Here is a 12,253-nt window from a genome sequence, read left to right as displayed (position 1 = left end):
ATTACGGTGGTCCGAAAATGCCACAACTGCCAGATTTTTGATCGTAAGATGCGCGCTCCACCTGCTCCTCTCCACCCTATAATTGTTGCTGGTCCTTTTGCCAAATGGGGTATCGATTTTATTAGATGTAACCCTCACTCGGCCGGGGGGTATGCGTATATCATCCTTGCGGTAGATTATTTTACTAAGTGGGTCGAGGCGATGCCTACATTCGAGGCAGAAGGCAAAACAACTGCAATTTTCATGTTCAATCATATAATTGCTAGGTTTGGTGTCCCACAAGCGATAATCACTGATCATGGGCGTCATTTTCGAAACGTTATGATGACCGAACTTACAGGCCAACTTGGTTTACGTCACGATAGTTCAACCCCTTATTATCCACAAGCGAATGGTTTGGTTGAATCCATCAACAAAGTTTTAGTTATCATGGTTCGACGAATCATTGGGATTCATCAGTTGAATTGGCACAACATGCTATTTTTAGCGCTTTGGGCATACCGAACCTCAGTAAAAACATCAACAGGGTTCACTCCTTTCCAACTAGTCTATGGTTTGGAAGCCGTGTTACCCATTGAATGCGAAATCCCGTCACTGCAAATGGCCATTGAGTTACTTCCAGCCACTTCCGAAGAGGAAAAGCATTTGTTATACTTGGCTCAATTAGATGAGAATCGATGTGATGCTGCATTGGTGATCGAGACTCACGCAAAACGAATGAAAGCTCAGTATGATCGAAATGTGACCCCTCGAAATTTTTCGGAAGGGGATCTAGTCTTAGTTTTTGATCAAGCTAATGATAAATTAAGCACTGGAAAATTCGTTCCTATGTGGCATGGTCCCTATGCTGTCAAGTGAAAGCTAGCCAAAGGGACTTATGAATTGGTAGACTTTGATGGGGACTCTTTAGGTAAACCCAGAAATGGTCTTTACCTGAAGAGGTATTATGCTTAAAAGAATGGTTATGGAGATTTATTAGTTAGGTTAGTTTTTCTTTCTAGCTAGTGTGTTTTAGTTTAAAAAGTGTGCTTAGCTTAGAGAGTGTTTTTCCGTCATTATTTCTGCTTATCTTGGATTTACTCTTGATATTGCAGATGTCGATGCCTCTCCAAACATACAATGGATTTGCTGATGGTGCTTGTCGTAATAACGGAACATCTCTTCCGCAGCCTGGGTTATCTATTCACCCTCTAACGAGTTAGTTTCTATGCATGGGGTAAGCCTCGGTCAAACAACAAACAACATTGCAGAGTATAGTGCAGTGATTGAGTTACTGTCCAAATCTATTTCATTTAGGATTCGGAGTTTGATAGTGAGGTTAGATTCTGAACTCGTTGTATTACAGCTTAATAGAGTGTATGCCATTAGAAATCTAGTGTTATTAAGATTATTTTTGAGAGTGCGTCTCTTGGAACGTGAGTTTGATTACATTGAATATCAGCATATTCCAAGGTCTTTAAATACATTAGCAGATGCAATTACTTCTCGAATGTTAAATAGACATTTGCAATAATCATACATGTAAATTTAAAACCATTCCATAACATGATTTACAAGATAAGCCGGTAATAGTGATATATATATAGGAGTGTGTCAAAAATACATCGTCCTCGATCATAGGCTGAAAAACACCTTATGATCGGCAAAAATGATAAGTACAAAAAACAAAATGTCACATGTGCCCACAATAGGCGATCATCCTATCACTGGTGATGATCTCTATAAGAAACCACTGCACGGGCCACCTTGCAAAGGAACCTCCTAAAAGGTCCCGGGACTCCAATCACGTAGCGCTGAAGTCGACGAGGAATGTCATCTATAGTGGTCTCAGGAATATCTCCTGTCAAGCACTCGAGATGACCCTCCAACTCGGCCAAAACCTCTATTGATTCATCCTATGGGGCTGGCGCGGGTGCAACTGGTTGCCTCCTCTCGAAAGGCTGGAGAGCGGCTGGTCGCTGTGGACCCACATCTACATTTGAAATTTTTACTATCAGTTTTGAGACGATGGAAAAATTAAAAAAAAATTAAAATAGGAAAAAGTTGAAAAGGATTTTACCTAACTCGTCCCACTGCTCTCCTGGTGGAAGAGCCATGTTTGGGTCACCACGAAAATCTATCCCAGCGTAAGGGAAGTCCTGAATGGAAAAGACCTGGTTTTCCAACCATTGGAAATACTCAGGTTTGAACCGAGCAACCTTTGTCCTCTCGTCCGGGTGACGGGCCATGACTGCGACCCATTGCATCAGTTTGGGCTCTTGAGGAAGCCCAGCTCCAACAGTAAGGTGCTGTGGGATCAACATAGGAACCCTGTCCAGGCCAAAACTCATGACCAAAGCCCCATAACCAAAGGTCTTTAGTCGTCCGCTCTTGGCCCTGGTCAGTTGGCCTTTCACATTGGCCAGCACAACATTGCACCAGTTGAAGATGGTGCCTCGAAAGCAATCAACTTCCATACGCATCTGGGATCCGGTGGAAATATGTAATGCGGTAGCTCCACAAAGTTTGGTGACAGTAAATGCAATCACCAGAGTTCAGGACGGGATATGGTGTTTATGTCTATCCCTTTGTCTCTAGCCTGACTGTTGCAGTACTCTAGCCAGAGGCTATCGACAGACTGGCCACCTGGCCTAGTCTCGTGTAGAGTCAAGTCTTTGCCTCTCTTAGGCAAACTAGTCAAGAAATAAACGTCCGCCGGCTCGATTTCAAGCTGGTGGCCGCCAATGAAAAAGCACTGGTCTTGTATGCTCCATCTGTCAAGCAGCCACTCTAAGAAATCCACCTGAGCCCTCATGCCAGGAATGGTCCAGAATTTGTACAATCCGCACGCCCTCAAAGCATCAAGTGAAGGTTGATGATTCCATGTGGCAGCATCCACGTCCTCATGCTCTCATTCACGCCAATCTAGCATGATGTACTCTTTGCATCAAGTATAAAGATTAATTAAATTGCTAGAAAATTTTTTGATTGGTCCATTTTTTAGAATCTTTGGGTTCAAAACCCTTGCGGCGGGGTATGCACCCTCCGAGTTAGACACAGTGCGTGAGTCCGCACTTTGTCTACACGGAAGGTGTGGACCCCGAGCATTTTCCCAATGGAGAAAAAGTCGAGGTCCGCGGGTCCGCAATGGTAAACCTGCGGACCCCCGCGCGCGGGTTTTGCGCCTAAAAACCCTCCCAAAAAATGAAATGAAGGACTAAAACAAAAAACTAAACGGTTGAAAATGAAGAGTAGGATGATGTGGATTACCTGGAGAAGACAGCGCTCGATTCTGACGGTTGAATTTTCCACAATCTTCATGGGAAGTTTTCTAAGCAAAAGCACTATTTTCTCACCCAAACTCAAACGGTAAAAATGAATCGACAAAGGCCCTTTTTATAAGTTTTTTGAGTAAATAAATCGTAAATTTGTTTATGTTTCACTTTGGAAAGGTATTTTGCGACGCTTTTATCCATTTCAAACAGGTATGAGTAATGTTTGTGTTTTTGTGCAGAATAAAGGATTATTCAGGCGAAATCTATCATTTTCGACAGAAAAACATGTAGAGTCATCTTTAAGCTCTTTTCTGACTCCTAAAACATGAAAAGATTACCGAGTGTTTCTTTTAAACTCGTTAAAACGGAATTAAAAGACGGTCCACTTACAGCTCTTTTCCGACCGTAAAAACATGAAAAGATTGCCAGATTTTTGTCGTTTCGAATTCGATATTGGTTATAAAACGACGTGCCATTGATCGCTTTTTTACTTTTTCGGGTCAAGGGCACTAATAACGAAAAGTACTCCTTGGTCGTAAAAGATCAAGCGGTTCTCTCAAGTATTATTTTATACTTTTTCGGGCTTGGGAGACACAAATTTACGAAAAAGGTCAACCCTGGAGTCTTCTTAAGTTTTTTCAGACTCTCTAAAATTGAAAAATGCCGAGTTTCTCCTATATTGGACTCGTTAAAATTTCACAGTAAAGGACCTGTTCAATTACAAACAGGAACGAACCACTCCTTCTTAGGGTTCGAATTTAAACTAAGTTGGACTCATCCGAAGGATGAGCTTATAATCAAGCAAATGTTATCCTCCTCAAGCTTGTCAAAAATAAAGAGGTACTTGCGAGAAATGGTGGGGGAAAAGAGAGGAAAATGAGTCTGTTTGTCATACTTTGTAACCACTCTTGAACACGACACTTTTATTCACATGGGTTGGGAAATCATTTGACTAACAATTGATCAAACCACATTGAAAGTCTTCAGCCGGTTTCTGGGTATTAACTTTGGGTCAATTGTCACCAAGCCATCTGTCGCGTCGTTATGTGTTCAAGAGGTCACTACCCATAAGCCATTCATCTGCAAAATATCTGTCATCCATCTTGACCATCCCTGAGTCAGTCCTTGCAACTAAATTTCTTCAACTTGATCTATGATTTCGTGTTGTGGGCTTGCCTACGACGGATCACTTTCTATCGACATCAGCTCATTATCTAGAAAGATGATCTAGGAATCGTCAGTACCTTGAGATCTGCATGCCTCAATGGCAGGTTTCTCGCCTTTGACGACAGTTTACATCATGGACTTTCGATCGAAGGATTTCGTGATATGTTCGACATCAACACATTTATTCGCATCTCATGGATTGTACTGGGTACTTTGAAAGCCATTGACATCACTAGTGGTTTCTCTCACACTTGTTAACAGTTTACATCGTTGACTAGTAATCAAGTGGTTTCTACCATGTTCGACATCAATACATTTATTCGCATGGATAGAATCGTACTATTTCGGGAAGTAGAAATGAAGACCCTGGATCTAGTTTCCACCATCCAGGCTGTGAGGAATTTTGTATTCATTATATTGTGGACTATTCATAAGCAGATGGCTTTGTCCATACTGTGTTCACACGAGTCTATACTTGTGATGTTTTACAAGATCATTCCTATATCAGAGTAGTAGATATTTTTCTAGTTAGTTTTGATCTGAGTATGGGAATGCCTACCTCAGCGATGATATGATCTCATATATATCTTGCATTGAATATTTTTAAAGGTTCCGACTGGGCTCTCCACAAGATGATCCTCGAAATGATAAAGTACTTCACTCTTCCTATATGATAAATGAAATCCTCATCTACTACAGACTTCGCACTTTAGGGGGCAGTCTGTTACACAAAAATATTGTCACTATGATTATTTACAGTCAGTATGGGTCTATCATCACTTGTACTATCCTCCTAAGCAAGTCTAAGACCTCAGCTCTTCAAATCAAGCTTTGGAAATGGGAGAAAGACATTAAAAATCAATGTAACTCTGGTTTCGTACTTTCTCTCATGGTCACCTGCGGTCCTGCACCTTCTGTGTACAAAAGTTGCGTACCTACCCGCTCTGTCACTAACGGTGTAGGTGCGGACCCCATGTGAAAGTCAAAAGGCGCAAGTTTTATCTTAAAAAACTCACTTTGGGTTAATTCTAGAGTTTTCTAGAAGGAATTTTGATGTGGATTGTTTGCTCTGAGGTGGTTCATGCATCCCAAAAGAGAAGGAGCTAATCCCTTGACTAAAGGAGCTATCCCTTTGAAGGAGGGCTTTATCCCTTTGAAGGAGGACCTAGTAACTTCCCTCCATTGCACTATAAATACAGGCATTGGGGTGAGGACTAGAGAGGTTAGAAGATGAACATTTTGAGGGTAAATGCTGGTGAAATTAAGACTTCCTAGTTGAACTTAAGAGGAGAGATCACATACCTTTTTGGCTTCATTGCGGAGTGAGTGAAACTTGTCAAAGTAAAGGAGAATTCTTGTTGGACCCTGGGAGGAGCTTGTACAGTGTCAAGGCGAAGGTTGTAAAGTTCTTCTTCTTTTGAATTAATACAATCAAACTCATTTTTCTCAACAAGTATCTTATGTTATTTGTTTCATGGACTCCTTGACTTTCATGTTAAATATGTTTTATGCAATTGGTTTTTCAGGTGCTATTTAATTTGTTTGCCTTGTTTGTGTTTTCAGATTCGCGAAAAGGAGCTCATTTGGATCAAAGGAGCGAGGGCATCCACAAGCTTGCGTTGGACCAAAGGTAGGCCCTAAAAACACTTGTTTGCCATTGTTTATTAAAGCATATTTAGAGAAAGATAGTGTCTGGTTGGTTTGCTTGTCATTAGGTCTTCTTTAGATTCTAGGAAGGTCTATCTTGTCCGCAAGATCGACTCATTCCGTGTGACAGGTGGAGAATTGTGTCTTTGGATTCTTAGAGGGATGACCTCTCATTCCTTTCTTGCTTTTATTTTTACAATGGGTTATGGATTCCTTCTATATTATTGGACTCTTGACTGGTTGGTGGGTGGAGGTGGAGGTCCTATGTAGTCCCTGTTTTAGTTGAAATTTAGTGTTTCAATCCTTTGAGCCAAACCCTTAATCTTTGGAATCTGACTTAGGGGTGACAGCTGGAAGTGAGATTTAGTTGAAACTATCTATGGTTGGGTGGAGAGTCCTTCTCTAAGAATCACATGCCCATGATAGATAAGATATGTATTCCTTCTTATAACTGCAAGTTTAATAAATGAATTTATCTTTTCTCGTTGAATGATGGTTGCAATATCTGAGGAATATGTGTGATGTTTCCATTTACATCCCACTGTAATTTGTTATAGAAAGAGGTATTTTTGTTAAAGAAATTAGTATATGTTTTGATTGTTAAATTTATGTCGCATTGAATGGCTTAAAAAGTGAATAATTTATAGTGATAATTTGAAGGGAAAGATAACCCGTTAAATGTTTCTTGTGAATTTGGTTTCCTCTCAGCACTTTAAATGCAAGGAGGCATGCATATATATATATCTATATATATATATATATATACACACACACACACCAGTGTTGGAGGCACTAAGTGCGATTCTATTACCTTGCTAGTGTGGGTGAGCACTCACAATGGCATCTCAACCTTCATTGTTTAAGTAACACTCTTAAATTCATTGACAAACTGATTCAATGTGGGAGAGACTCTTAGCATAGTGGGTCAACAGAGGCAAAATTGAAACTAAGCATGCTAACTAGTCCTTCTATAATCATGATCTCCTCAAGGGAACTTACATATATTTGTATATATGGCGAGGTTAGGAGAATTTAGTCATGGGATCTGGAAGAAGGTTGATGACCTTCATTTAACAATTGAAACTCTTTGGAGGGATGCGCACAGAATATATTATTCATATGTGAGGTATTAAACCACCGATATATATATATATATATATATATATATATCTATATATAGATATATATATATATATATATATATATATATATATATATATATATATATATATATATATATATATATATATATATATATATATATATATATATATTATTACTGAAACCGCTTTCAATATATATATATCTATATCTATATCTATACATATATATATATATACAGATATATATATATATATATATATATATATATATATATATATATATATATATATAGAGAGAGAGAGAGAGAGAGAGAGAGAGAGAGAGAGAGAGAGATTGCAGTTATGATCAATTGTTATGGGGTTCTGGGAGAAAGGGGAAAATTAAATTCACAAATTGAAACCTTCTAGCAGGAGGAGAGAAAAGAAGAATGAATCTAAATAAATTAAAAAACTATTATCCCATTCCTCTAACTTTACTTGAGGAGTTGGGTAAGAAGATAGCCACCCCATTGGTAAGGATCTCGTTTGGTGTTGTTATAGGTGGTATCAGAGAACCCAAGTTCAACACTTGCACTAGATGGGCTTTATCATGAGAAACTGATTATTTTACAAATTAACTAAAGCAATTATTTTGGTGTTAACAGTTAGTCTAGATAAATTAATTGTAAGCATTATTGGTAGATTAACTATGTGATCTATTTAAAACAACAATAGCCTAAACATTTGACATTCTTTATTAAGTTAGAATATGTAATAATTTGCAAATTTTGCAGTCTTGTATATTACAATTAATTATTTGTTGTTTTTGTATAACCATCTACTAATTTGATTATTTTCTACATATGGTCCATTACAGCAACGTTGTAAAGAGAAGGAACATGGAATCTATTTTTTATCCATTTAATTTTTATGCTCTGACAATTGGAGTTGCTTGATACATGATTGATGCATGTAACTTGTTAAAAACCATGGCCACGGTGAAAAGATTGTTTTTACATAGAAAATATATTAATGACAACTCCATGAATGCAACGTTCATGGTCATATACAAATATATGAAAATTTAACAGTGTGTGTGAATCAAATAACATCACACACAACCTAAGATAGTGAAATAAAAAAAATGGGGATTGAAATGGTCCAATACATTTCTGATCAATCACAACATGGAAGTGATGAGGTCATGTCCAATGAAGAAGAAATATTAGTTGACAAAGAGGGAGAGAATCACTCTCCACATTGGATGGATACCTTAAGGAGCCTAAGAGCTAAATTTAGAAGCCTCAAAGAAGATAATGAGAGGTTGGTAAGAGCTCAAGAGAGAGAATCTAAGGTAAATGCATTCCTCCTAGAAAGTATCTCATATTTACAAATACAAAGCCAACCTAAAATGAGGTCCAGTCCTAGAGACATGAGGAGCCCTCAGGATTCTGAAGAGAATAAAAATGGAGAATATTGTCGTAGGTCTTGGAAGAGACATAAGCGTGAAAGTGAATAAATTGAGAGAGGAAATGCACCTTTGAGCATCCTGAGTGGAATAACTAGCACATATGTACAGGATTCTAGCAAACCATCTTGTTCTGCTACCCAAAGTCACCAAAATCATTCTCATTATCACCATATTCACCATCGGTAAGGAAAAGAAAATGGATACATGTATGAGGAGTTTAAGAAATCCAATCCAACCACTTTTGCTTGGTAAATTAATAAATTAGAAGAGGAAAAATCTTAGTTGCTTCATATGATGAAATCTTTCAAAATTAATGAATATTCTAAAAATACGAAAGATGGGATTGCCACCTACAGCTTCAAAGGAAAAGAAGACATATGGTGGGAAGAGATGAAAAATGTTCGAGGAAGGGTTTACTTGGACATAAATTGAAAACCTATTCAGAGAGATGAGAAGGCCAATATTCATAGGTTTATTAGTGGGCTATGTATAAAATTCAAAGAAAAAATGGAATTGTTGGAACCTCTGACTCCAAAGGATGCCATTAAGAAGCTGAAACATTGTTCTGAGCAAGCAAAGCATAGGCCAGCAATCAAGAATGTCTACAAGGAAAGGAACAACACTAGAATTAAGAGAAAATGGCCTCAGGAAAGTTCATGAAATGGGTAAGGTAAGCATCCAACTCCTGTAAATCAATTTCAACTGAAGGCTAATGTTGTTGTTAAGGGAAATGTGCAGCGAACAACACTAGAGAAGCATAACTATGAAGGTAGGAAGCAATTAAAATGTTGGAAATGTGGTGAAAACCACAAGGAAAATGAATGTTGACATTAGAATAATATCAGACCAAAGATATATAGTGCCCAAGAAGCTCATACGATGGGTGATGTACCTCATGATTTACCCAGAATTTTTATAGCCATCAATAACCGATAGGCAGACCACCAAGCATCCATCATTGACATGGAAGGGAAGTTATGTAATAAAATTGTTTCTATTTCAATTGATCCAGGTTCTAATTAGAACTATCTCAACCTTGAGGTTGTTGAAAAATTCATTTTGGTCAAGGAATTACATGAAGAACTATGGTTGGTTCAATTAGAAACCAAAGGAAAAAAAAAATATTAAATACTACGTGAGATTTTCTACATTTGAGCTTAGCAACATGTCTACAAAATCACATTTGAATGTATTTCCATTGGGTGCACACAATATACTATTGGGCATGGATTGGTTGTATTTTCATAGAATCAAAGCGGACTATTTTGAAAAAGAAATTGAATGCTCGGATGAGCAAGGAAAAATAATGGTTTTGCAGGGTAGGAGAAAGCTCACTTCAGTGATGTTGATCACAACCACATAATCCAAACAAAACAACAAAAAGGGGTTCATGTTATTTTTAGTGCAAGTATCAATTGATGAGAAGGCTAGTAGTGATGTGGGGAATGAAGAAAGTGAACTATTGAAAAGGTACCTAATTTTGTAGTAGTATGAAGATGTGTTTCTAGTGGAAGTTCCTAGATTACCTCCTCATAGAGAGATACATTTCTCTATTGAATTATTACTTGGAGGAATGCCAACATCCAAGGAACCATATAGGATGAGTACCCCTGAGTTGATGGAGTTAAAATTGTAGCTAAAAGTGATGCTTGACAATGACTATATAAGGCTAAGTGTGTCTCCATGGGGAGCACCTGTATTGTTTGTAAAGAAGAAGGATGAACCATTATATGATGCATTAACTATAGGAAATTAAATAAGGTTACCATAAAGAACCAATACCCATTACGAAGTATTGATGATCTCTTTGATCAGTTGAGGGAAGTAGTAGTCTTCTCGAAGATTGACTTGAGGTCAAGATATCATCAAGTACAAATTAATGAAGAGGACATTAACAATACTTATTTCAAGACAAGACATGGGCACTATGAATTTGTAGTGGTACCCTTTAGGAATAACAATTCCCCTATAACTTTCATGTGCTTAATAAACATTGTGTTACATCCTTCTTTAGACAAGTTTGTCATTGTGTTTTTTGATGATATATTACTCTATTCAAGCACTAAAGAAGAGCATGAAAATATTGTCTATAATGATATAGTTGTTGAGGGAGCACAAGCACTATGGAAAGCTCAACAAGTTTTAATTTTTCGAGTCACAAATACATTATTTGCGGCATATTATCTCCAATGAAGGGATATTTGTTGATTGAAAAAATATCTAGGCTATAATGCATTGGCCAATCCTAAAGAATGTAAATGAGGTCAGATCTCATGGGATTGGAAGGTTATTATTTATCAGAAATTTCTCCAACATAGGCCATCCTATCACATCCTTGGAAAGAAAAGGAATGAAATTTGAGTGGACAACTCAATGCACAACAATTTTTGAGAAACTCAAGCAATTTCTCACAAATGGATTACTGTTGAGGATTGCATAACCTGACAAAGATTTTGTGGTGTGCACAAATGCCTGCAAGGAAGGGCTTGGTTGAGTATTGATACAAGAAGGGAAAGTAGTATGTTATGAGTCTAGAAATTGAATGAACATGACATAAATAATGTGATTCATGATCTAGAGTTGGTTGCTATTATTCATGATTTTAAAATGTGGGGGTGTTACCTCTTTCGCAGAAAATTTACACTAATGATAGACCATATTGGGCTCAAGTATTTGTTTGAGAAATCCAAGTTGAATACAAGACAAGCTAGATGGTTTTACATACTTAGAAAGTTTGAATTTGAGATTAAGTACATCAAAGGAAGGGAAATTAGTGTTACTAATTCACTCAGTAGGATGATTCAAATGAATAATTTTGCAATTGTAAGCTCTTACAAAATGGATCTAGTAGAAATGGTCAAGACTATAGGACAACAAGAAGAAAAATATCAGCGAGTGAAATAAAAGTTGTTACAATATGGTGGGGATGAGAAATATCATCTCGTTGTTGATGGCCTAATTAGGTTAGAAGACATAATTTATGTACCAAACAATGATGAATTAAAAAGGATTATAATTAAATAGCTGTATGTCAAGCCTTATTTAGGCCATCCTAGGTACCAAAATACCCTTACAACCATTAAAATGTTTTACCATTGACCAAATTTGATGAAAGAAGTGGTTGATTTTGTGGTCAATTGCATATAATTCCACCAAGTAAATGACAAGTGCAAGCACCCATCATGTTTGTTACAACCCGTTCTTATTCGAAAATGGAAACAAGAGGTAATCTCCATGGATTTTATCACGGGGTTTGCTAGAACCTACAAGCAGCATGATGTAATCATGGTAGTGATTGACAAGATGAGAAAGGTAGGTCATTTGTAGTAGAAAAGTCTACTAATTTTGCTAGTGAGGTGGTACAAATATTCACAAAGGAAACTATGATAGTGCATGACATCCCCAATAAAATTCTCAGACCGAGATAGTAAGCTCACTTCAGCATTTTGGAAGGAACAATTTGAAGGCTTGGGGACTGAGTTAACATTTAGTACAACGTATCATTCATAGACATATGGGAAAACAAAGAGGAAAAATAAGATACTTGAGGTCATCTTGAGGATGTATGTGATGCATCGACCCAAGAAGTGGGAGGAGTACCTACCACTTGTAGAATTTTCATACAACAATGG

This window comes from Pinus tabuliformis, chromosome 1_1, assembly GCF_031772625.1.
Source record: "Pinus tabuliformis cultivar Carrire ecotype Pingquan chromosome 1_1, CPIR1, whole genome shotgun sequence".
NCBI classification, from domain to species: Eukaryota; Viridiplantae; Streptophyta; class Pinopsida; order Pinales; family Pinaceae; genus Pinus; species Pinus tabuliformis.
Note: the sequence above shows the minus strand (reverse complement) of the source record.